The sequence below is a fragment of the Myxine glutinosa genome, chromosome 2 (genome assembly GCF_964187855.1).
Source record: "Myxine glutinosa chromosome 2, kmMyxGlut1.1, whole genome shotgun sequence".
NCBI lineage: Eukaryota > Metazoa > Chordata > Myxini > Myxiniformes > Myxinidae > Myxine > Myxine glutinosa.
Genome location: NC_136262.1, coordinates 215,766,309 through 215,793,089, shown reverse-complemented (window position 1 = coordinate 215,793,089; position 26,781 = coordinate 215,766,309). Strand labels below are relative to the sequence as shown.

Below are 26,781 nucleotides of genomic sequence, written 5' to 3'. Positions count from 1 at the left end.
CCAGAGGCGGGAGAAAAGGGAAATGGAAGAGTGAAGGTGAGCAGAGAGTCTTGATTTTGGCAGTTTTACCAGAAGAGGGTTGCGGGCATATATTGTGCATCCTGCTGGAATATTTGGGGGACAGAGCAGGGGGAGATAGGCCGGAGAGGAGTCGGTAGAAGACAGAGACCACCCAAAAAGTTGTGGACGGATTCGGACGAAATTTGGCAGAGAGGTAGTGTATCATCTTTGTCTCACCAGTTGAACAGTGTCATTGTCATTGTCATTGAACCAATGTCATTGGCTTCCCAATCCTTTGTGACAAGGACGAAATGATTAGATTTTGGTGAAGATCCGGACCCGGCTAGTATAACTTTAAAAGTGTTTCTTCAACATTGGGAGATAGGGCCAAAAACGATATGTAGCAGGATATCTCAAAAAGTTGTGGACAGATATGCATGAAACTTGGTGGACAGGTTGTGTGTGTGACGAGGACTAATCGATTCGATTTTGAAGATCTGAATATGGATTCGGATACGAAAATTATTTAATTTATAAGTGATTCTTCACCATTGAGGGATTGGGCGAAAAGCGATATACAACATGATATCAAGTCTCATAAAATAGTCATGTATGACTTTTGACTAAACTTGCGGGACAAGTTGGTTATGTGACAAGAACAAGCTGAATAGATTTTGGTTCAGGTCGGAATCCAGATCCGGCCCATCAGTGGGATACAAAACATAAACTGTTCAGCCTGGCGGAGGTATGCGCTCTACCAAGTGCCGTTCTGGTTTCTAAAGTGTTTCTTCACCATTGAGAATGGGGCCGAAAACGATATATAGCATGATATCTCAAAGTTGTGGACGAGTTATGACAAAACTTGGTGAGTTGACAAGAACAAGCAGATTATATTTTGGTTTAGGGTGTGGCGGAGGTATGAGAGAGAGAGAGACAGAAGAAAGCCCGACTGGAGTTTTCCAAAACACACCTGAAGAAGCCAAAATCCTTCTGGGAGAATGTCCTATGGACAGATGAGACAAAATTAGAGCTTTTTGGTAAAGCACATCATCTCTATGTTTACAGAAAACAAAATAAAGCTTTCAAAGAAAAGAACACCTTGCCTAAAGTCAAACACTGAGGAGGTTCAGTGATGTTTTGGGGTTGCTATGCTGCCTCTGGAACTGGGTGCCCTGAACATGTGCATGGCATCATGAAATCAGGAGATTACCAAGGCATTTTGGAGCGCAATGTTCAACCGAGTGTCAGAAAGCTGGGTCTCCGTCGAAGGTCATGGGTCTTGCAGCAGAACAATGACCCCAAACACACTTCAAAAAGCACCCAGGAATGTTTCAAGACATTTTACCATCAAATATGTAAATACAGTCGCTCGGTAATCCATTTTACCATCAAATATGTAAATACAGTCGCTCGGTAATCCATTTTACCATCAAATATGTAAATAGAGTCGCTCGGTAATCCATTTTACCATCAAATATGTAAATACAGTCGCTCGGTAATCCATTTTACCATCAAATATGTAAGTCGCTCTACCTAGTGCCCTTTTAGTTTGGTATTTGATCTTTTGACCCTACCCCAGTGTCACACTGTCACAGGGTGGAGCCAAAAATTATACTGCTCTCATTCCCTCCTGCCATGCAGACATGTGGTGATCATAACTACCAATTTGGCGAATTTGAGCACAAATGTTTCGGAGGAGATAGCGTAACAGACTGATAGAGCCGATTACAATATCGCCCCGTTAAAAACAAAATCTGAGGGATAATGAGAATCGTCGTAGTATCAATGAGAACCTATCCTGAGATCTTGACCTCACTTTGACCTTGTGCATACTTAACATAGTACACTGTAACTTAGCTCACTGATGTCTATTACTTTAGGATGGGAATGGGAGCTGAGGGTTGAAGAGGTAAATGTAGACCACCCAGGGCTACCTTAATCCATCCCTGATTAATCACAGAAGCAACATCCACCAGGAAAGTTTCTGAAATGTTGCAGGAGATCTCCAGAACTCAGTGCCCCATGAAGCAACATCCAACTTGGGTCTCTCACCATCCTTGGTGTTCTGTGTAAAGATTCACAACTTGGATGAACTCTCAAGCGAGAGAGAATATAACATCGCGCCAAGGATTGTCCAGCCGATTTGTTTGTTCAACAAAGTGGAGTGAGTGGATTACGAGAGTAGTTGTAGCAGTAAAGCAGCAGCAGCAGCAGTAGTAGTAGTAGTAGTAGCAGCCGGAGTAGCAGCAGCAAAGCAGTAGTAGCAGTAGCAATAGTAGCAGCAATAGTAGCAGCAGTAGTAGTAGTAGTAACAACAGCAGTGGTCGTAGTAGTATTAACAGCAGCAACAGCAGTAGTTGTAGTAATAATAGTCGTAGTAGTATTAACAGTCGTAGTATTAATAATTGTAGTAGTAGTAGTACTAATCATAGTAGTAGGAGTAGGAGTAGTAATAATCGTAGCAGCAATAGTATTAATCATAGTAATGTTTTTTGTGGGGGGGGAGGGGGAGGGGTGGGGTTTCTATACAAGATCGAGGCTCGTGAAAGAGCTAACATTAATGACAAAAAAACAAACTGACTCATAAGACATAATAAAGGGAGCGGGAGACAAGATGGGGAGAAAGGGGGAAGCACACAAACACAACATTTGAGAGCAGTGACATCGGGAGATCTGTGGGTGGGGGAGGGTTTGGGGGGATGAGGCATGGGAAGGGGGTGGGGTTGGAGATGTAAAAAAAAAAATACATGGACACAGCTAGGACTTCCAGGAAAGAAATTGGTATTTCAGAAAAGTGGATCTGGGGTGAATTAACGAGGACAGAAAAGATCAAAGTTTTGGATGGGGTAAGATAAGAGATGGTGGTGAACAGCTGTTTTAAAGACCTGGAGGGAGGAGTAGGATTAAAGAGGGTGAGGGAGTTTGTTCCAGAGGCGGGAGTAAAAAGGAATGAAAGAGTGAAGGTGAGCAGAGAATCTTGATATTGGCAGTTTAACCATAAGAGGGTTGCTGGCAGATCTTGTGCGACCTGTTGGAATATTTGGGGGACAGAGCACAGACAGGGCTGGGGGAGCAAGGCCGGAGAGGAGTCGGTAGAAGACAGAAAGACCACCAACCTGCCTGTGGTGAGAGAGGGAAAGGCCCTCAGAATCCGCTTCATCATGGGAGATTCAAATGATTCTGAAAGCTTTGGTTTCAACAGCGTGAAGCCGAGCTAGGTGTGAGGCAGGAGCACCAGCCCAGCGGGGAGAACAGTATTCCATTGGGCTGTGGATGAAAGCCTTGTATGTGGTGAGGAGCTCAGGTGTGCCAAGGAAGGACTTGGCATGACGGAGGATGCCCAGTCAGCGACTGGCTTTTGAGGCCAGCTTGGAAATGTTGTTTTCCCAGGAGAAATCATGGCAGATTGTGTGACCCAAGAGCTTGAGTGACAGAACTTATTGGAGAGGATTGTTGAGAAAGTAGATGGGAGGGTTGTCCACATGGTCTTTTCAGAGAGACATAGTGAGAGTGTGAGATTTGTCAGGATTCAAAGACATGTTCCACTTGTTTGACTAGTCTGTGATTTTGTCCAGGTCTGCAGAGAGCGAGGAGGCTGCAGACTGCCGATCTGAGGGATGAGGTATGGAGCGGCAGAGAGTGGGATCATCGGCAAAGAGATAGAGAGGATTTTCCAGAGTCAGAAAGATCATTGATGAAGACCAGAAAAAGCCAAGGGCCTAGAACACTGCCTTGTGGAACTCCAGCCTGAACAGGAAGGAGAGATGAGAGAAATCCATTCAGGGCCACACGTTGACTACGACCAGAGAGGAAGTCCGCAAGCCATGCGTGGAGATTTCCATGGATACCATAGGAGGAGAGTTTGGTGAGCAGAGCGGGGTGCCAGACCATATTGAAGGCACGTGATATGTCAAGGGAAACGGCTCTAATTTACTGTTTGACATTGAGGACCTCCATCCATTATTGAGACAGCAGAAGCAGCATATCCAGAGTAGAGTGACCTGGTCTGAAACCTAATTGCTGATCAGAGATCAAGCCATTGGAGAAGAGGAAGGATTTGATATCCGAAGCAATGATGGATTCCATGACTTTGCTGATAATTGGGAGCAGGCTGATTGGTCTGTAGTTGCAAGGATCTGTTTTTGCACCTTTTTTGTGTAAAGCGGTGATGTTTGCTGATTTCCAAGATGCTGGCAGATGACCTTGAGCAAAAGAGAGGGTGAAAAGAACAGAGGGAGGGTGAGATAGAGCGGCAGAGCAGGATTTTAGGACCCGTGGGCTGATGCCGTCTGGTCCAGTTGCAGAATCAGAGTCGAGGATTGACAGAAACTTTTCCACCTCGTCAGGAGAGAAGGACACAGAGTCCAGGAGCATCTGGGTTCGACTGGGTAAGGTGGGAACAGAGAGAGATGGGTTTGGGACACAAGATTTTGAGGCAAACACAGAGTTGAGGCATTCAGCTTTTTCACGTATGGAGTCAGCTGTGTAGCCGTTTGAGGTAAGGGAGGGGATGGAGGGGAAACAAACACCAGAAACAGATTTGACCAGATGCCACAAGGATTTGGAAGAGGGAGACAGGTTTGAGAGTTCAATCTTGAGAGTGGAGAGATATTGTTTCCTTGCTCTCCTAAGGGTAGACACACACTTGTTCCGAGCTTTGTGAAAGGAACTGGGATTGCCTTCAGTTGGATTAGCCGTCCATGGGGCAAAGGCAAGTTGTTTCAGGGCAACTGCCTCACCACAAGATTCCGTGTGCCATGGATGGGAGGAAGGGTATGACAAGTGAAGACGAGATGGGATAAATCTGTGCATCAGAGAGCAGTTTACTTTGGAAGAATTCCCATGATAAGTTGATGTCAGGCAGTAGAGATGGGAGACCAGTCCAGATGATTGATGGCTTTAAGACCATGCCAGTTGGCCTGAATGAAATGCTACACTCGTCGATGTTGAGGAGGCTCTCTGACAATGGCTAGAAAGATGTCCACTTTGACAATAACATGATCAGAAGAACCAAAGAAGAAGAGCAGCAGACATTTGCAGGGAAGTTTGTCATAACCAAGTCTAGAAGAGAAGATACTCCATTGACTGAGATCCGGGTCGGGAAATTGACAGATTGTGTCAATCCCAATGAGTCACAGAAGTCCTTTGCTGAGGTGCCATGACTGGTGAGAGAGGTACCCACACCCAGCCAGCTGGCATGATGACAGTTGAAATCACTCCATATGAGGAAGAGAGAGTTGGGATGAGTAGATCGAAGTTGGTCCTCCTGGGGGTGAAAGATGGAGATGGTTGGTTGGTATTATCAGACAGCGTGAAAGATGGAGTCATCACTGATTGGTGGACGGTACAACACACATATGAACAAAAGGTGGGAGCGAAGAGGAAGCCGAAGCCAGAGGTACTCCTGGGGGCGAGGTGGAGAGAGGGCAGTGCAGGGAGAGTGAGGAAGCGTTTTTGATAAATAAAAAAAATGGCAACCCCCTCCAGCACGAGGCTGTGGTAGTAGTAATAGTCGTAGTAGTAGAAGTAATAATTATAGTAGTAATAGTAATAGTAATAATCATAGTAATAGTAATAATCATAGTAGTAGTAGTAATAGTAATAGTAATAATCATAGTAATAGTAATAATCATAGTAGTAGTAGTAATAGTAATAGTAATAATCATAGTAATAGTAATAATCATAGTAGTAGTAGTAATAGTAATAGTAATAATCATAGTAATAGTAATAATCATAGTAGTAGTAGTAATAGTAATAATCATAGTAATAGTAATAATTATAGTAGTAGTAGTAATAGTAATAATCATAGTAATAGTAATAATCATAGTAGTAGTAGTAATAGTAATAGTAATAATCATAGTAATAGTAATAATCATAGTAGTAGTAGTAATCGTATTAGTTATGGTAGTCGTATCGTAATAATAATAGCAGTAGTAGTAGGAGTAGCTTCCAATAATGTATGTTTAAAATATATTTCTAGTTCATGTTCTAAATGGTGTGTAATAAAACCGACCACCGAACGCATTGCACATACATTCATTTAGTCGCATGGTGACGTCTTTAGTCTTTACTCAAAATATCAATCGTTTTTCACAACATGTCGTCATCATCAGGGGGACGGAATTAGTCCCAAATGCTCACCTTATTACGTCGAACCACAAGACAAACGTGTGACAGTCACTTTGGGGGAAACGTGCAGGTGTGCGCCGTTTGATCCCAAAACGGGACGTCGGGCGTACCTCGTTTGACAGTTGAGAGTTCCTACGTACCGGTACGAGTACGAGTTGATATATAATGGCGGGGAAAACGGATTGCTGGCTTCGCCGCTGGTGGAATGGAGGGAAACGTGTTCTTGCCTCAACGAGGTGCGTGTTGTACCTTTTATACGTGACACCTTTACTTTAGGAGAGCGAAACGACGGGAAATAATCATGTCGACCCGTTTGAACACTTCACGTACCGGTAGCGGTACGAAAAGGTAAAGTAAGATCCATTCTAAATTACCGGTAAAAGTTTGTCAAGAAGAACCAGGTAGAACCCGACCTGGTTTAAGTTTGGCGTCTCATCAAACAAATTAAACTACAATTGTTGATGTTCGTAGTAAACTCGTCGATCTTGATCAAGGTTTCCTCCATCTCTTGGAGTGAATGTTACTTGCCTCGTATGGATGTGAACGATTTCGTGGTAGAAGGTTCTCGAATCATGACGTAATTGATGTTCTCGAATCATGTAATTAACGTTCTCAAATCATGATGTAATTAACGTTCTAGAATCATGATGTGATTAACGTTCTGGAATCATTGTGTGATTAACATTCTCGAATCATTATTGTAATTAACATTCTCGAATCATGATGTGGTTAACGTTCTCGAATCATGATGTAACTAACTTTCTCGAAACATGATGTAATTAACGTTCTCGAATCATGATGTAATTAAAGTTCTCAAATCATGATGTGATTAACGTTCTCGAATCATGATGTAACTAACTTTCTCGAAACATGATGTAATTAACGTTCTCGAATCATGATGTAATTAAAGTTCTCAAATCATGATGTGATTAACGTTCTCGAATCATGATGTAACTAACTTTCTCGAAACATGATGTGATTAACGTTCTCAAATCATGATGTAACTAACTTTCTCGAAACATGATGTAATTAACGTTCTCGAATCATGATGTAATTAAAGTTCTCAAATCATGATGTGATTAACGTTCTCGAATCATGATGTAACTAACTTTCTCGAAACATGATGTGATTAACGTTCTCGAATCATGATGTAACTAACTTTCTCGAAACATGATGTAATTAACGTTCTCGAATCATGATGTAATTAAAGTTCTCAAATCATGATGTGATTAACGTTCTCGAATCATGATGTAACTAACTTTCTCGAAACATGATGTGATTAACGTTCTCAAATCATGAGGTGATTAACGTTCTCGAATCATAATGTAATTAACGTTTTCGAATTGTGATGTAATTGATGTTCTCAAATCGTGACATAATTGACGCTCTCGAATCATGATGTAACTAGAACGGGCACTCGGTAGAGCGCATACCTTCGCCGCAGCTACTGTTCTGTACTGTACTAAAATACGATTTTGACCTTTTCGTGACCTTGACCTTTGACCCGATTGCTCCCAAAATCTAATCAAATGTGTCCCGTATAATAACCAATCATCCCACCAAATTTCATGCAATTCGGTTGAATACTTTTTGAGTTATGCGAATAACATACACACACACACACACACAGACATACAAATAAATACACAGCGATCAAAACATAACCTTCCGCTTTTGCGAAGGTAATTAACGTTCTTGAATCATGATGTAATTAAAGTTCTCAAATCATGATGTGATTAACGTTCTCGAATCATGATGTAACTAACTTTCTCGAAACATGATGTGATTAACGTTCTCAAATCATGACGTGATTAACGTTCTCGAATCATGACGTGATTAACGTTCTCGAATCATGATGTAATTACCGTTCTCGAATCATGATGTAATTAACGTTCTTGAATCATGACGTAATTGAGGCTCTCAAATCATGATGTCATTAACGTTCTCGAATCATGACATGATTAACGTTCTCGAATCATGACCTGATTAACGTTCTCGAATCATGACCTGATTAACGTTCTCGAATCATGACGTGATTAACGTTCTTGAACCATGATGCAATTAACGTTCTTGAATCATGACGAGATTAACGTTCTCGAATCAGGATGTGATTAACGTTCTTGAATCATGATGTAATTAACGTTCTTGAATCATGACGTAATTAACGTTCTTGAATCACGACGTGATTAACGTTCTCGAATAATGATGTAATTAACGTTCTCGAATCATGACGTAATTAATGTTCTCGAATCATGACGTGATTAACGTTCACGAATCACAACGTGATTGACGTTCTCGAATCATGATGTAATTAATGCTCTTGAATCATGACGTGATTAACATTCTCAAATCATGATGTAATTAAAGTTCTCAAATCATGAGGGGATTATCGTTCTCAAATCGTGACGTAATTGACGTTCTCAAATCATGACGTAATTGAGGCTCTCGAATCATGACGTGATTAATGTTCTCAAAACATGATGTGATTAACGTTCTCGAATCATGACGTAATTAACGTTCTCGAATCATGATGTAATTAACGTTCTTGAATCATGACGTAATTGAGGCTCTCAAATCATGATGTCATTAACGTTCTCGAATCATGACATGATTAACGTTCTCGAATCATGACCTGATTAACGTTCTCGAATCATGACGTGATTAACGTTCTTGAACCATGATGCAATTAACGTTCTTGAATCATGACGTGATTAACGTTCTCGAATCAGGACGTGATTAACGTTCTTGAATCATGATGTAATTAACGTTCTTGAATCATGACGTAATTAACGTTCTTGAATCACGACGTGATTAACGTTCTGGAATAATGATGTAATTAACGTTCTCAAATCGTGACATAATTGACGCTCTCGAATCATGACATGATTAATGTTCTGAAATCATTATGTAATTAACCTTCTGAAATCATGATGTAAATTAATGTTCTCGAATCATGACGTGATTAACGTTCACGAATCATGACCTGATTGACGTTCTCGAATCATGATGTAATTAAAGTTCTCAAATCATGATGGGATTAACGTTCTCGAATCATGATGTAACTAACTTTCTCGAAACATGATGTGATTAACGTTCTCGAATCATGAGGTGATTAACATTCTCGAATCATGATGTAATTAACGTTTTCAAATTGTGATGTAATTGATGTTCTCGAATCATGACATGATTAATGTTCTGAAATCATGTAATTAACCTTCTGAAATCATGATGTAAATTAATGTTCTCGAATCATGACGTGATTAACGTTCACGAATCATGACGTGATTGACGTTCTTGGATCATGACGTGATTAACGTTCTCGAATCATGACGTGATTAACGTTCTCGAATCATGACGTGATTAACGTTCTCGAATCACGACGTGATTAACGTTCTCGAATCATGACGTAATTAACGTTCTCGAATCATGACGTAATTAACGTTCTCGAATCATGATGTAATTAACGTTCTTGAATCATGACGTAATTGAGGCTCTCAAATCATGATGTCATTAACGTTCTCGAATCATGACGTGATTAACGTTCTTGAACCATGATGCAATGAACGTTCTTGAATCATGACGTGATTAACGTTCTTGAATCAGGACGTGATTAACGTTCTTGAATCGTGATGTAATTAACGTTCTTGAATCATGACGTAATTAACGTTCTTGAATCACGACGTGATTAACGTTCTCGAATAATGATGTAATTAACGTTCTCGATTCATTTTATCTAATTAATGTTCTCGAATCATGACGTGATTAACGTTCACGAATCACGACGTGATTGACGTTCTCGAATCATGATGTAATTAATGCTCTTGAATCATGACGTGATTAACATTCTCAAATCATGATGTAATTAAAGTTCTCAAATCATGAGGTGATTATCGTTCTCAAATCGTGACGTAATTGACGTTCTCAAATCATGACGTAATTGAGGCTCTCGAATCATGACGTGATTAATGTTCTCAAAACATGATGTAATTAACGTTCTCGAATCATGACATGATTAACGTTCTCAAATTGTGACGTAATTGACGTTCACAAATCGTGACGTAATTGAGGCTCTCGGATCATGACGTGATTGATGTTCTCGAATCATGACGTGATTAACGTTCTCGAATCATGACGTGATTAACGTTCTTGAATCATGATGTAATTAATGTACATGAATCATGACATGATTAACGTTCTCAAATCATGATGTGATTAATGTTCTCGAATCATGACGTGATTAACATTCTCGAATCATGACGTAATTGACGCTCTTGAATCATGACGTGATTAACGTTCTCGAATCATGATGTAATTAATGTACATGAATCATGACATGATTAACGTTTTCGAATCATGATGTGATTAACGTTCTTGAACCATGATGCAATTAACATTCTCAAATCATGATGTGATTAACGTTCTCGAATCATGACGTGATTAACGTTCTTGAATCATGACGTAATTAACGTTTTCGAATCATGACGTAATTAACGTTCTCGAATCATGACGTGATTAACGTTCTCGAATCATGCCATGATTAACGTTCTCGAATCATGACGTAATTAATGTTCTCGAATCATGACGTGATTAACGTTCTCGAATCATGCCATGGTTAACATTCTCAAATCATGACGTGATTAACGTTCTCGAATCATGACGTGATTAACGTTCTCGAATCATGACGTCATTAACATTCTCAAATCATGATGTGATTAACGTTCTCGAATCATGACGTGATTAACGTTCTCGAATCATGACGTAATTAACGTTTTCGAATCATGACGTAATTAACGTTCTCGAATCATGACGTGATTAACGTTCTCGAATCATGCCATGATTAACGCTCTCGAATCATGACGTAATTAACGTTCTCGAATCATGACGTGATTAACGTTTTCGAATCATGACGTAATTAACGTTCTCGAATCATGACGTGATTAACGTTCTCGAATCATGCCATGATTAACGCTCTCGAATCATGACGTAATTAACGTTCTCGAATCATGACGTGATTAACGTTTTCGAATCATGACGTAATTAACGTTCTCGAATCATGACGTGATTAACGTTCTCGAATCATGCCATGATTAACGTTCTCGAATCATGACGTAATTAACGTCTCGAATCATGACGTAATTAACGTTCTCGAATCATGCCATGATTAACGTTCTCGAATCATGACGTAATTAACGTTCTCGAATCATGACGTAATTAACGTTCTCGAATCATGACGTGATTAACGTACTCGAATCATGACGTGATTAACGTTCTCGAATCATGACGTAATTAACGTTCTCGAATCATGACGTAATTAACGTTCTCGAATCATGACGTGATTAACGTTCTCGAATCATGACGCGATTAACGTTTTCGAATCATGACGTAATTAACGTTCTCGAATCATGACGTGATTAACGTTCTCGAATCATGCCATGATTAACGTTCTCGAATCATGACGTAATTAACGTCTCGAATCATGACGTAATAAATGGTTCGAACTCCTAACCACGAGTATTATTATTACACTCGATTCACTCTGCTGCGCAAACAAATGACTGAATTACTGGATTAGCTGGATTATGACGTAATTAACGTCTCGAATCATGACGTAATAAATGGTTCGAACTCCTAACCACGAGTATTATTATTACACTCAATTCACTCTGCTGCGCAAACAAATGACTGAATTACTGGATTAGCTTATTGTGAGATGTCGCCTTGTTCTGCATTTATTCACGGTTTGTTCAAATCTTCAAATACTGATGTTCGTCACGAAAATAATTTATTTTGGTCGATTCTGCAACTTAAAATAAATAAATAATTTGTGTTCTGTTCCTCCATCCGCGCATTAAGTATTTTGTGGTATTTTGGTGTCGGTGATGGGGATTTTGATTCAGATCTCGATCACAAGCCACAAAATCCATTGTTAAGAGATCATTTGTAACTTGACGTTTTGTGTGTGGTTAGCTTGCCAGAACGGCGGGGTCGCCATGGTGGCAGAGGTGGTGAAGGTAATGGCTGTGACCAGGTACTCCACCACCAGGTCGACGAGGAGTGTACTGGAGAGAGCGGTGAGTACAGAATGTTCTATAGCTTCAGAAATTTAAACAAACAAAACATGTCGGAAATTTAAAAAACAAACAAAAAACATTTCAAGAAGTAATCTCAAAAGAAACAACCAAGTATTGTAGGAGTTGTAGGACTCCTTTTTAAGATTGCCATTACTGCATTTTTGGACATTTTTATCACGTATTATGACATCTGTGCGGCAAATAGTAACTATTGTTTATTTAGTTTGTGTGCAGCCGGTGTCGGTATCATTGATGGGAGTTTTGCTGTGCCGCTGATGTGGTGCCCCCTGCAGGTTTAGGCTGGAATTTGTAATTTGTTCAGCTTGCGATAGCTCGCCTACTCTTCGCAAAAAAAAAAACACCGTGGGGTTTTTATGATCCACCGACTAATCGAGCAGACTGGGCGCCCAGTTTAGCGTCCATCCGAGGGCCGGTACACACATTGATGAATCACACCAGGATTCGAGCCTACCCTTTACAGCTTGGTTAGGAGAATGTGGAGACCTCTCCACCATCCTGCCAGCCCATTAGCAATTGTATGAAAATGTCTATGTCTATGTCTATGTCTATGTCTATGTTCGAGGTAGATTTAGATATGTAGATATGTAGATATGTAGTGTGGGTTGGTGTAAATGTGTATTGTGTTTGTTGTGGGATTGAGATGGGAAATGTGAAAAGATATCGTAATGGCAACTCTAAAAGAATTGTGGTGTCATTCCCTCCCTTTTCATTCTTTGGCAGAAGAGAAGGGGGGGGGGGGGGGGGAATAATATCAGTAATACAGATGAAACTGCAGATTTATGTGGATGTATCTAATATGCTGTTGTTTCACCATCACATTTGTACTAAACAAATGCAGGGGCGAGGCTGAGCGAGTATGTGAAGTATGTGAAGTTGATTACAACATGAACATTCCCCATCATTGAAACAAACCAACAAGTGACCTTGCAACTTTAGCATACTGTCAGACTTTGCTGGCACCTGTAGTGTAGGATACTATACCTATCATCACAGGCATCAAGTGCAGTTCTCAGTTCTAGCATTGATTCCTGAAATGCTGGTTTGAGGTTAACGATTATAACATCTACTTCTGCTTCGATTGCCTTGCATTCACTACTACAGCTCCATTTCACAGGCTGCTGTTTACCTTTTGTATTGCTACTTTCTGTCTTCTTATGTCTGACTTGCTACTTTCATTTCATTAGAAACGAGAACGGCACTCAGGAGAGAGCATACCTCCGCCTGGTTGGCCATATCACTCAATGGTGAAGAATCACTTTAAAAATGAACTAATTCTCATATCCGAATCCATATTCAGATCTCCACCAAAATCGTATCGATTATTCCTTGTCACACACACTCAGGAAGTGGCCTCAGGAATGGCATCCGGCCATAAAAACATTGCCTCAAACAGGGAACCATGATTGTCATGGGGCCCGCAAGGCTAACCCCCGCTCTAGCGGGGAAAATGGCCTTAAAACGATCATTCATTCATTCATTCATTCATTCACACACACACTACCGATCCACCAACTTTCGTCCAAATCCGTCCACAACTTTTTGAGATATCCTGCTATGTATCGTTTTTGGCCCGATCTTCCAATGGTGAAGAATCACTTTAAAATTCTAGTAGCCGGATCCGAATCCAGATCTTCACCAAAATCTAATCATTTCGTCCTAGTGACATACGCTACATCTCTGCCAAATTTCGTCCGAATCCGTCCACAACTTCCTGAGATATTTTGTTCACAAACAAACAAACAAGAAGACGTTTTGCGAATTGCACGATACTTGAAAAATCATTGCACGATACTTGCAAAATCCGCCCCCTCCCCCCCTCCCCAATTTTTTCCCCATAGATACAGCAAATTGTTCATTTCATCAAGATTACAATTGACGATCTTGATCAAACCTTGGGTCAACAGGATGAAAAGAGATGACTTTTCAGATGAAAAATGATGATTTTAGAAGTTTGACCTTGAGATGACCTTTGACCTTTTGACCTCAAAATAGTTGGTTTTCCAATTCAGTGAGGAAATATACAAATGCTGTTTAATTTTCAAGTCAATTGGACGAAAATTGATGGGTTTTCAGATGAAAATTGATGATTTTGGAAGTTTGACCTAGAGTTGACCTTTGACCTTTTGACCTCAAAATAGTTCGTTTTCCTATTTACTGACAAAATGTGCAAATGCTGTTCAATTTCCAAGTCAATCGGATGAAAATTGACGGTTTTTTCAGATGAAAATTGATGATTTTGGAAGTTTGACTTTCAGTTGACCTTTGACCGTTTGACCTCAAACATAGTTCGTTTCCCAATTCAGTGAGGCAATATGCAGATGCTGTTCAATTTTCAAGTCAATCGGTTGAAAATTGATGGCTTTTCAGATGAAAATTGATGATTTTGAAAATTTGACCTTGAGTTGACCTTTGACGTTTTGACCTCAAAAATAGTTCATTTCCCAATTTAGTGACTCAATATACAAATGCTATTCAATTTTCAAGTCAATCAGATTTAAAATGGCGATGTTAGAAATTTGACCTCCAGATGACCTTTGACCTCAAAATCAATAGGCTTCTAAATTGGGACGACTTATACAACTTGGTGAAGTTTCGTGACGATCGCTTTAGAATTGTGACCTGCAGGCCGGTGACAAACAGACAAACAGACAGATCTACAGATCTAGGCTTTATGGCAGAATGGCCAGACGGAAGCCTCTCCTCAGTGAAAGACACATGAAAGCCCACTTGGAGTTTGCAAAAAAGCACCTAAAGGACTCTCGGACTGTGAGAAACAAGATTCTGTGGTCTGATGAAACCAAGATTGAACTGTTTGGCTTCCGTCTGGACACTCTGCCATGAAGCCCAGATCGGTGGAGCGTTGCAGTGATGGTTGTCCTTCTGGAAGTTTCTCCCATCTCCACACAGGATCTCTGGAGCTCAGCCAGAGTGACCATCGGGTTCTTGGTCACCTCTCTTACCAAGGCCCTTCTCCCCCGATTGCTCAGTTTGGCCGGGCGGCCAGCTCTAGGAAGAGTCCTGGTACAACGGATAACAACAATTGTGCATTTTAAGAGAAAAGCATGAAATTTCTAACATCGTTAGTGCATACCATAAGGTTTATTTTCAGATGTGGAGGGAAGTCAGATTTGACCTCTGAAGACCGTGAGAGGTCAAATCCAAAATGGCCGCCAGTCCACCGAGTCTAATGTTCAAACGCGCTTAATTCAGTATCATTTTTGCCCCACCCCCTGTGCCAGGGTCAAAAGGTCAAATACCAAAAAGGTAATTACAGGCACATTTTAAGCCTTTTAAAAATTAAACTTGATATGATAAAAAATATATGCATGAAACATGTAACGATTTTTTTTTTGACCCCTAATTAATGCCCCCGGGGTTGGGGACTTGGGGTCACAGAGGTCAAAAGGGAATATTTTTTGAACTCATTTTGATATTGGGTCATTCCTGGTGGAACGTTTTGCCATTTTCAACTTTATTTAGGTGAGAAGTGTGGGGATTTGCGGTGGCGCGCCATCGACTTCCCTCTGGTTTTATAGTACAGTATACTCGTCTCGTCTGTTTTGTCTTTTTGCTGGATGTTGCTGTGCAGTGCCGGAAGGTAATCACATTTTCTAAGGCGTAAATTTTATTTGTAACAGGCGTCCACGACCTGTGGAGTGTACTGGAGTACATACATGGGAGTACAAACTCCCATGCTGTGGAACGTCGGCCAAGGTCCTCACTTTTCCACCTTTATTTGCTCTTACGTTTGTTGGCCCCCGTCGCACCGCGGAGCGAAAGGGGGACTATGGTTTTCCCCTCCGTCCGTGTGTGCGTGCGTGCGGTGAACCTTGTGAGTGGAATATCTTGAAAAATAAACCAACTACTCACTTCTAATCTGGTGTGCGACTGTATCTAGGCATAAGGAAGAACGCTATTGAAAATTAGGTCGCCACGTCAAAATCCAAGATGGCCGCCACCATGTATGTCTGAACCTTGTGAGTGGAATATCTTGAAAAATAAACCAACTACTCACTTCTAATCTGGTGCGCGACTGTATCTAGGCATAAGGAAGAACGCTATTGAAAATTAGGTCGCCACGTCAAAATCCAAGATGGCCGCCACCATGTATGTCTGAACCTTGTGAGTGGAATATCTTGAAAAATAAACCAACTACTCACTTCTAATCTGGTGCGCGACTGTATCTAGGCATAAGGAAGAACGCTATTGAAAATTAGGTCGCCACGTCAAAATCCAAGATGGCCGCCACCATGTATGTCTGAACCTTGTGAGTGGAATATCTTGAAAAATAAACCAACTACTCACTTATAATCTGGTGCGCGACTGTATCTAGGCATACGGAAGAACGCTATTGAAAATTAGGTCGCCACGTCAAAATCCAAGATGGCCGCCACCATATATGTCTGAACCCTGTGAGCGGAATATCTTGAAAAATAAACGAACTACTAACTTCTAATCTGGTGTGTGGGTGTGTCTCCAACCCACTCGCAAATATTATCGACTCTTCCATGTTTCCTGCGTCTTCCACTTTGTCAACTCACATCACTTCACCGACGGGGGACCTAGGCGTAACGCTTGTTTTCTCTGCAACCTCTTGAGCGATTGACACGAAACTTTCAACATGGGAGCGCCTACCCATGGAGAGTTAGAAAAGTTACATGATGATTGGATGGAAAATGTGGCCGGCATTCCACAGGTATGGGTTGCAGGGTTTTTCACGTATCAGGAATAATTTGGTCTCGACCTCGCTTCGCTTGCCTTGGCAGAATTTTTTTTTCCGCCAGCTGTGAAATAGTTATTTTATAGGACCAATTGTATTAAGAGGCCAATAAGAGCACAGCCAATGATGTTAGAGTCGCGAGATAAGTGGGATGGAGTTTGGGAAGTCGGGCGGTGACGTTATGGTCTGGTAGACTCCTGTAACCGAGTAGACGACACACATGTGACCAGGTTAGAGCTTCTAGCAGGGTTGACTCGAGGCAGCCGTTTCAAATTAGTTTAGAAAAAATAAAACTTTCCAATTTGTTCTTTATAGGCAGGTGTTACATAATAAAGTGTAGCTCCCTTGGATGGATATTAAGCCGGTGTCCTGTTTGTAAGTATTATTGGTGGATATTAAAGATTCCACGTTGTGCGTTGACAAAGTAGGCAAGTTATTATTGGCATCCTGTCCAAATTCTTGCCAGCTCGAGTCATCAGGCTTGACCAGCCGGTTCATCGAAAACTTGTGCCAGGTGTATACGCTCTGAGCTGCCAACTCCGGCTTAATGGGGAATGGCATAAGGCGGAGATACTTGAGAGTAAAGCTAACTTGTAAATAAAGATTAACTTTAAGAAGATTAAAAGATTAAAAAATCTGTGTAGGTCTGTCTAATTGTACCATTTTTGCTTCTTGTAGAAGTTGATTGTGATGAGGCACCACTTTAGTGACTAATAGTTGTGATTTTAAATATGTGCACATTAGTTTAGTCAATTCGTACACGAGTTTAGTCAATTCGTTTATTTTTGGAAACAGGTTAACACTGTTTGTTCTTCTATGCACGTTCGCAGTGCGAGTTTGAACTTACATTGTAGTTTGATTGTATTAAAGTAAATTGATCATGATACATGTGCACATAGTTGAGGCTCATGGAAGAGCTAGTATCAGTACACTGAATGGATCAGGACACAACAGGACAAAAGGAACAGTTGAGAGGGGGGGGGGGGGGGGGGGGGATGCACCAACAGTGGAGTTGCAGGTGAAGGTAGAGGGAGACTTGGACAATGAGTGTCGGGAGGAATGAGGGTCAGGAGAGGATGCATTGTGTGGATACTGGATGGGAAACTGGAAATTTAGGAGGGATTTGGATGGGTGATGGGGTGGAGGGGAGGGTTAACGAGGGGAGAATAAATCATGGTTTGGATTTGGGGATGATCTGAGATGGTAGTGAACAGTTATCTTGAAGACCTGGAGGGAAGAATGAGATTGGAGAGATTGTGGAAGTTAGATCCACAGGTGGGAGAATAGAGTAACAAATGAGTGGTGGTGAGCAGTGATCCTGGTTTTAGGTAGTTCAACCAGAAGGGGGTTGATGGCGGACTGTGTGAGCCCTGCAGAAACCTGGGAGTTGGAAGGTGGGACAAAGCACTGAAAGAGCAGAGGGTGCAAGACCAAAAAGGGGGTGATAGAAGACAGAGAGACCACCAACCTGTTTGCGATGGCGTAGTAATAGTCCCATACACTCAGCTTCATCGTGCAAGAGTGCCATAATCTTGAAGGCCTTGGTTTCCACTGTGTCAAGCTGAGCATGGTGTAACGCAGGGGAGCCAGCCCAGAAGGGAGAGCAGTACTCTATAAAGCTGTGGATGAAGGCCTTGCAGGTGGATAGGAGGGCAGGTGTGCCAAGTGTTACGGACTTGTTCTGTTCTACAATTGCATTGGTGTGGTTTTATCATCGTTTATTAGAACACTCAAAATAACAAATCTTTCTGCCGTGATCCCGGACGAGCCCCCAATTTCTGTTATGTGTTACCTTCCCAAACTCCCATTACGTTGCCCCTCAGAGTCTGGAGCGGGAACACGGCAGAAAGATTTGTTATTTTGAGTGTTCTAATAAACCATGGTGAAAAGACACCATGATAATGGACGATCATCTTAAACAAATTCATGCATTCTTCAGGAAATTGACCGAGGCAAGGTTGCCCATCAACTTATCTAAGAGTGAGTTGGTAAAAGCACAGGTGGTGTTCCTAGGCCATGTAGTAGATCAGGGTCAGGTGCAACCGGTGACAGCCAAGATAGAAGCCATTGATCGCTTCCAAATTCCAAAAGGGAAGAAGGAGCTTATGAGATTCTTGGGTATGGCTGGTTGGTACCGGTGGTTCTGTAGGATTTTTTCTGACGTGGTAGCACCTTTAATGAATTTGCTGAGGAAAGAGACCAAGTTTGTTTGGGATGACAAATGCCAGGCTACCTTTGCCCAAGTCAAAGCGATATTGATGAGCTCTCCTGTCCTTGCAGCGCCGGATTTTCGAAAACCTTTCAAGTTGGCCATCGATGCAAGTGATGTGGGGGCTGGGGCAGTTCTACTCCAGGAAGGTGATGATGGCATTGATCGCCTGGTGTGTTACTATTCGAGGAAGTTTGACAGACATCAGAAAAATTATGCCACTGGGGAAAAAGAGACCCTTGCTCTTCTACTAGCTCTACAGCATTATGAAGTGTATCTGGGAACTACTACCTTTCCTATAAAGGTTTTCACTGATCACAACCCCTTAACCTTCATTTAAAAAATGAAAAATAAAAATCAGAGGTTGATGAGATGGAGCTTTTCTTTGCAAGAGTTCGACTTGGAAATTAGGCATGTGAAGGGCAGAGACAATGTAGTCACCGATGCTTTATCCAGAGTGAATTAACCTCGAGGGTTCCTGTGTGTTGTTTGGAATTTTTGTTGCTCATGGGATTTGATCAGCCATAGTTTTGATTTGTAGTTTTATGGGTGTGAGTGTTACTTTTGGTTGTTAAAGATGCGTTTTGTATGGAAAGAAAGTTTTCACCGTGTTCAAACTTTCTTCCTTGAAGGCGGGGAGTGTTACAGATCCGTCACTTCCGTTTTTGTTGTTATTATATACTTGTAGGATTTTTCGTTTCAGGTAATATTGTTGTTAAGATTTTTGTGTGAAATGGAGATGACTTTAGTAAAAGGTGAAAATAAATGTTTCTGGAGGAAAAAGAAAAAACGCGGCAAAGAAGCAGGAAGAAGAGAGAGGATGAGACGGCCATGAGAGAGATACAGCCGCAAAGTCGCATCGGGGCTGCGAGCGGATTTCTTTGATATTGATCGCGAATGAGTTGAGGCTTCCCGTGAAAGGGAGTGCCCATGACATCGTCCTCTATTGCAATTGCCATTAAACCTGCGTCTCAGGTTTTATCACCAAGTGTGAGTTATTGTTGGAGAGACATCAAGGGCCTTGTTACGACGTTACGTGCTCCTCCCCAAACCCCGGTCACCTCCGAGTGTACCTCCGGTGTACCTCCGAGCCCCGAGAGGAGTCACGGCAGAAAGATGTGTTATTCTGTATGTCAAAGATCAATGGTGAAACCACACCAATTGTTACCAACAAACAAGTATTGTATTAAGATCACACAAGAATAACAGTACAACAACAATAGTAATCAATTGTACAACCAATATATATTTCCTATGATGGTACCATCAGGTTCGTACAATATAACTCGCTGTGCTCCAAGTGAGCAAAAAGAAGAACATTCCCAATGTCTCTATTCTGGCATCAAGCCAAAGTCGATCCGCTCCAGTGATCGTCAGAACGATGTCTAATCGAGACCAGAATCCCGTTCGGATGACAGTCACAGTCACGCTGCCAAAGCTGCGCAAAGGTGCCCTCAAGGCGACTGGGAAATCACACCCTCGGGTATGGACGTTCCACGGCTCCCAATCGGCGAACCGCAGATTTCCGACTCAAAAGCCACGTTACACACACATACCAGATTAACGTCTGGATGCAGTGAAAATGGTTAAAGCGAGGTGAAAAACCTTGAGCGATGCGCAAATCCTGTGCGAGGTAAAATGGCCAACGGCCCGTTCTCGTGGCATAACGGCACTCCGATGATTCTCGTCGGAATCAACCGCAAAACCTGTCATGCAGGTTTATCTGTCACAGCGATAACAACTCGGTCGCAGGAATCCCTTTCCCAGGAAACCCAAAGTTCACACGTGACCCTCGTTCGCCAACGTTCGCTCAGGACCTTGAAGCAGCTCGGCTTCTTGTCCGACTCACTCGCTCCGCCTTCTCTTCCTCCTCTTCCTCTTCGTCGTCGTCCGGTTCCGGTTTCATTTAAAACATTAACTTTTTTACCTTTTGAAAATAGTAATCTCTATTTCCCTTAAACGACAACAATAATAGTACATGGAATCAAAAATGTTTACAGTGGATGAAAACCACAACGGAAGTGACGAATCCGTAACAGGCCTCCATTACAGGCCGATACGCCATTTAGTTCTCGAAGAGGCTGTCCGCTTGGTGCATCTTGTTTTGTCATTGGGATTCCCATATCAACATCATTGTGTTGATCGCCGTTGGTTTCCATATCGGCTCAATTCCCATATTGATCTCTCACCTCGTAACTCCTCATCCACAGCCGCGCCAATACCTGCCTGTTGTTTTGCCGTTCTGCACGATTTTGACCTTCACCGCGTTGGGATTTGTGCATGGACTTTGTGGAATGTTACATTCCACTCATGTTGGGTGTATCGTGAGTTTATTGCTTTGAGAGCATTGGGGGAATGATGGTACCATCATATGTATTATTCATTTGATGCAAGTGACATTTTCATTGTACTTTCTTTCACAGTGTTATTATTGTGTATGTGAGAGTTCTTAATACAATTACTTGTTCTGTTCTACAATTGCATTGGTGTGGTTTCGCCATAGTTTATGAGAACACTTCCAAATGACAAATCTTTCTGCCGTGTTCCCGCTCGAGACTCTGAGGTGCACCGTAACTGGGGTTTGGGGAGGTAACGCGTAACACAAGGAAGGAGGATGCCCAATCGGTGGCTGGCATCGGTGGCCATCTTTCCCCAAAAAGATCGTGACTGATAGTGAGACCCAGGTAGTTTGAATGACTGAACTTCCTCAAGAGAATTGTTCAGAAAGTAAAGGTGGAGGGGCGGGGGGAGGGGAGGTTGCCCGACGGTCCTTTCGGAGAGAAAGTGAGAGTGTGAGATTTGTCAGGATTGAAAGACATATTCCAAGTGTTTGACCATCTTGAAGAGGCTGCAATATTCCTGTCTGAAGGATAAGAGATGTCACAGCACAGGATGGAGTCATCAGCAAATAGGTAAAGGGGATTTTCCAGAAAGTCAGAAAGATCATTAATGAAGATCAGGAATAGGACTGCCTTGGGGCACTCCAGCCTCGACAGGGAGAGGAGATAAAAGGATTCCATTGAGAACCAAATATTGGCTACGAGAGTAGAGGAAGTCAGTAACTCCTCAGTCACATTTGCTCTACGGCTAGGATACGGCGGCCGTACCCCCCCTAAATTGACAGAAACGTGCGGCGGCCGCAGAGTTTCTGAGGTGGCCTCAGGGTGGCCCTAGGGCGTATGGCTATCTTTTACAGGCCGTAGGGGTCGCTGTGGAATTATAGCGCGGAGTTATAACTTTTTTCATTTCTAGGTTGGCCGTAGCAATTCGACAAGCCGTAGCCATGACGATATGAGATATGATATACATATGAAACAGAACTGGTATATATACCCACTCGTTACCGTCCGTCTGGCCGCACGTTCACCTTAGGGCCCCCCTGCGGTCGCCTTGCGGGCACCTTGAGGCTACCTTGCATCTGCCTTGAAAATTCTATGGCCGCCGCAGGGACGCCCTAAGGTCACCGTACGACATTAAATCAAAGACCGTACGGCACCCCCACGTTTTCGGTCTCCACAATTTCTAAATACCCCGTGCGGCTACCCGAAAAATAAAAACATATGTGACTGCTACATTGTGTGACCGTGGAAATACTGCGGCCGCCCTATAATTGCTAGTGGCCGTAGATTGTTTAGACCCTACGGCCGCCGAGCCAAATGTGACTGAAGCATAATCCATGTGGGGAGATGGCCTTGGATTCCATAGGCAGAGAGTTTGGAAAGTAAGGCAGGATGCCAGACTGTATTGAAAGCATGATATATGTCCAGAAAGACGGCCCTGATGTCATGTCTGACATTGAGAGCCTCCATCCATTGTTGGTCGAGTTGAAGCAGCATGTACAAGGTGGAGCGACATCGTCTGAAACCAAATTGGTGATCTGAGTTGAGGTTGTTGATTAAAAGGAAGCATTTCATATTAACAGCGATGATAGATTCCATGACCTTGCTGATGATTGGAAGTAAGGTGATAGGTCTGTCGTTAAGGGGATCAGTTTTTGCACCTTTTTATGTAATGCAGTGATGTTGTTGGATTTCCAAGCAGATGGAAGATGACCTATGGCAAATGACAGGGTGAAAAGGCCAGATAGATGATGCAATTGGATCACTGCGAGGTCTTTTGTACTATCGGAGCTACAGTGCATCATTTTGTTGGCAGTCAGTTGGACTTCAAGGACCACCCAGTGATCTCAACTCATGAAAGTACTTACTTGACCACCCAGCTCATGAAAGTACTTACATTTGTCTTTAGGTTATAGTTTCCATATTAAACAGGATATAGTTTTTTTCTTTATTTGGCTGATTTTTTTTGTGGTTGTAATGAGCTGGTTAACTTCTGATAATTTCATCATCAAATAAACCATTATTTTTTTTTGTATACAGAATCGAGGCTGGTGAAAGAGCTAACATTTATCACACAAAAAAAAAATCTGACACACAAAGTATATAATAAGGGGAGCGGTAGACAAGATGGGGAGAGAAGGGGAAGCACACAAACACAACATTTGAGAGCAGGGACATCGGGAGATCTGTGGGAGGGAGAGCGCTTTGGGGGAGGTGGGAGAGGTATACAACGTATGGACACTGCAAGGATTTCCAGGAAAGAAGTTGGAATTTCAAAAAAGTGGATCTGGGGTGAAATTAGCGGGGGTAGAAAAGATCAAGGTTTTGGATGGGGGAAGATAAGAGATGGTGGTGAACAGCTGTTTTAAAGACATGGAGGGAGGAGTTGGATTGAAGAGAGTGAAGGAGTTTGTTCCAGAGGTGGGAGAAAAGAGGAATGAAGGAGGGAAGGTGAGCCGAGAGTCTTGATTTTGGCAGTTCAACCATAAGAGGGTTGCAGGCAGATCTTGTGCGACCTGTAGGAATACTTGGGGGACAGAGCACAGACAGGGCTGGGGGAGCAAGGCCAGAGAGGAGTCGATAGAAGACAGAAAGACCACCAACCTGCCCTCGGAGTCAGCTTCATTGCGGGAGATTCCAATGATTCTGAAAGTTTGGTTTCAACAGCGTGAAGACGAGCTAGGTGTGAGGCAGGAGCACCGGCCCTTAGCCGTGATAGTGATACGAAGAAAAACTCATTTTAATTGATTGTTATATTTTGAAGATGAATCGGAAGACAAGTTTGCCATTTAACAGTAATTTGTCTCTAAATCCATCCCTACCACGCATGCACAGAAAGGAGTGAGATAATAGTTTTACTCTGTTACCTGCCTGTTAGGCAAACAAAATTGAAAATCATTCCAAACAGTAAACTTACTGTTTTTAGGGATGTCATCAAGGACACTAACAACAGGTACGAAGAACTAATGTAATGCGTTAGATAAGAAGGTGATGGAAGAGACACTGCCTCAGCGCTGCCTTTGACACCATCGATCACACCATCCTCCTCACCCGACTTGAATCCACCTTTAACGTTACCGGCACTGCCCTCTCTTGGATTAAATCATACCTCTCTGACAGACGCCAGTTCATCTTCATCAAAAACTCCAAATCCCCCACTGCTCCCCTCCCCCAAGGTGTCCCCCAAGGTTCAGTTCCTGGCCCCCTCCTCTTCATCCTTTACCTGTCCCCCCTCGGTCACTTAATCCGCCGTCATGGTCTCCAATTCCACTGCTTCGCCGATGACATCCAGCTTTTCATCTCCACCAAGTGCGTCTCCACCGACACCCACTCTATCCTGACAAACTGCATCTCTGAAATAAAATCCTGGCTTCAAATCAACTTCCTCAAGCTTAACTGTGATAAATCTGAAATAATCATCATTGGCCCAAAAACGCTCACAAAATCCACCCATAACTTTGCCCTCAACATCGACGGTATCCCAGTATCCACCTCCCCTCACATCCGGAATCTTGGCGTCATCTTTGACCAAACCCTCTCCTTCGACAAATACACTAAACAGATCACAAAGTCAGCCTTCTTTCACCTGAAAAACATTGCCCGTCTCCGCTCATCCCTCTCCTCCACGGCTGCAGAAACCCTCATCCACGCCTTCATCATCTCCCGTCTGGACTACTGCAACAGCCTCCTCTATGGTTCACCCTCAATAATCACCAATAAACTCCAATACATTCAGAACTCCGCTGCCCATCTACTCACCCATTCCCGGACCCATGACCACATCACCCCCGTCCTTTACAAGCTTCACTGGCTCCCCATCTCCCAGAGAATCCAGTACAAAATCCTCCTCTTGACCTACAAAGCCCTCCATAACCTGGCCCCATCCTACCTGGCTGACCTCCTCTCCAGACACACTCCCAACCGTAACCTCCGCTCTGCTGGTACCAACCTCCTGACCCCCTCCATCCGGACCAAATTCAGATCCTGGGGGGACAGGGCCTTCTCCATCGCTGCTCCCACCCTCTGGAACTCACTACCTCACACCATCAGAGACTCCTCCTCACTCACCATATTCAAAACATCACTAAAGACCCACCTGTTCAACACTGCATTCAACATTCAACCCACAGCATTTAACCCCTGACTATCTCTTCTCCTTCTCCCTCCTTTTGCTTTAAATATTTCCCTATTGATTCTTGTCTTTTTGCAATTGTTGTTTCCATGTGTTGTTATGCATTATGTTTTCCACTCTGTCAAAGCGCCTTTGGGCTTCTTGAAAAGCGCTATACAAAATAAATGAATTATTATTATTATTAAATGGTGGTAAAACTGGAATTATTTAATTTATACAACTTTTACATTCTTTCTTTTATTTAAATTTAATTATATTTTTGAATATTGCGTGGGGTAATGTATTCTATGAACTCTCTCGTTGTGAAAAGTTACTAAGGGTTTTTTTTTTTTTAATTCTTGTTCAGAACCAGGGAATGTGGCATAATTTCATTCCATCTGGTGTTGTTGAAAGCTACTAAATACACCGTCTCAAACACCTCCTGTTTATCCACAGGGTCTCAGAAACCATCTCCTGTCTTCCTGATCCCTACATTGATGGAGTCCAGGAAGGGATGGGCTGGAGCTTGGGAGTCAGATGAAGCTGCAAAGCCTCTGGGAGATGAAGAGATCACCAAAGTTAATGTAACTCGAATCTATCTCAAAGGTCACTTCATTGGGACATCCCGGTGGTTTTCTTCTGTGGAGAGAGTAAACACCAGTGGCAAATAAGACTTCGGTTAATGCAACTCAAAGGGTTCGCAACTGATAAAAAAAACAATACATGCTTAAAATTAGGGTTTAGCAATTTATAGTTAGCAAAACAAACATTTTTGTTTTTTTCCATTGTGCACTCGTGTAACGTCTGCTTTCTCTGACCATATTGCTCATCTCACAGCATAGTGTGTGACATCCTCGGTGATAGGTACATGTTTGAATCCATTTTATTAGGCAATAAAAAATATTCTAAAACAGATGCTTTCTCATCGCAGTCCCTCATTCTACACTACGTCAACATACTAACTGGCAGACCAGGTATTGTGATTATATATAGGAATTGGCCATCAATGTATGTGGTACTTATATGTTTTGTTGTTGCTCCGTTGACCGGTTCAGTGTTTGGTTGCCATTAGTTGTGTATTTATCCATGACATTGTAGATTTCCATGTAGCAGGGTTAGCTGTGAGCAGGCTGCCATTTTCCATCCCAACAGTGAAGCCATCTGGTTTTGACTTGCCATGG

General features: G+C 42.3%; 1 long non-coding RNA gene across 1 annotated transcript; it reads left to right on the top strand.

Annotated features, from left to right (window-relative positions):
• Positions 1–6,300: 6,300 nt before the first annotated feature.
• On the top strand, positions 6,301–26,194 carry LOC137420848 (uncharacterized). Its single transcript, XR_010983206.2, has 3 exons — positions 6,301–6,365; positions 12,097–12,200; positions 26,057–26,194. It is a non-coding gene; the product is annotated as an uncharacterized LOC137420848 (long non-coding RNA).
• Positions 26,195–26,781: the final 587 nt, after the last annotated feature.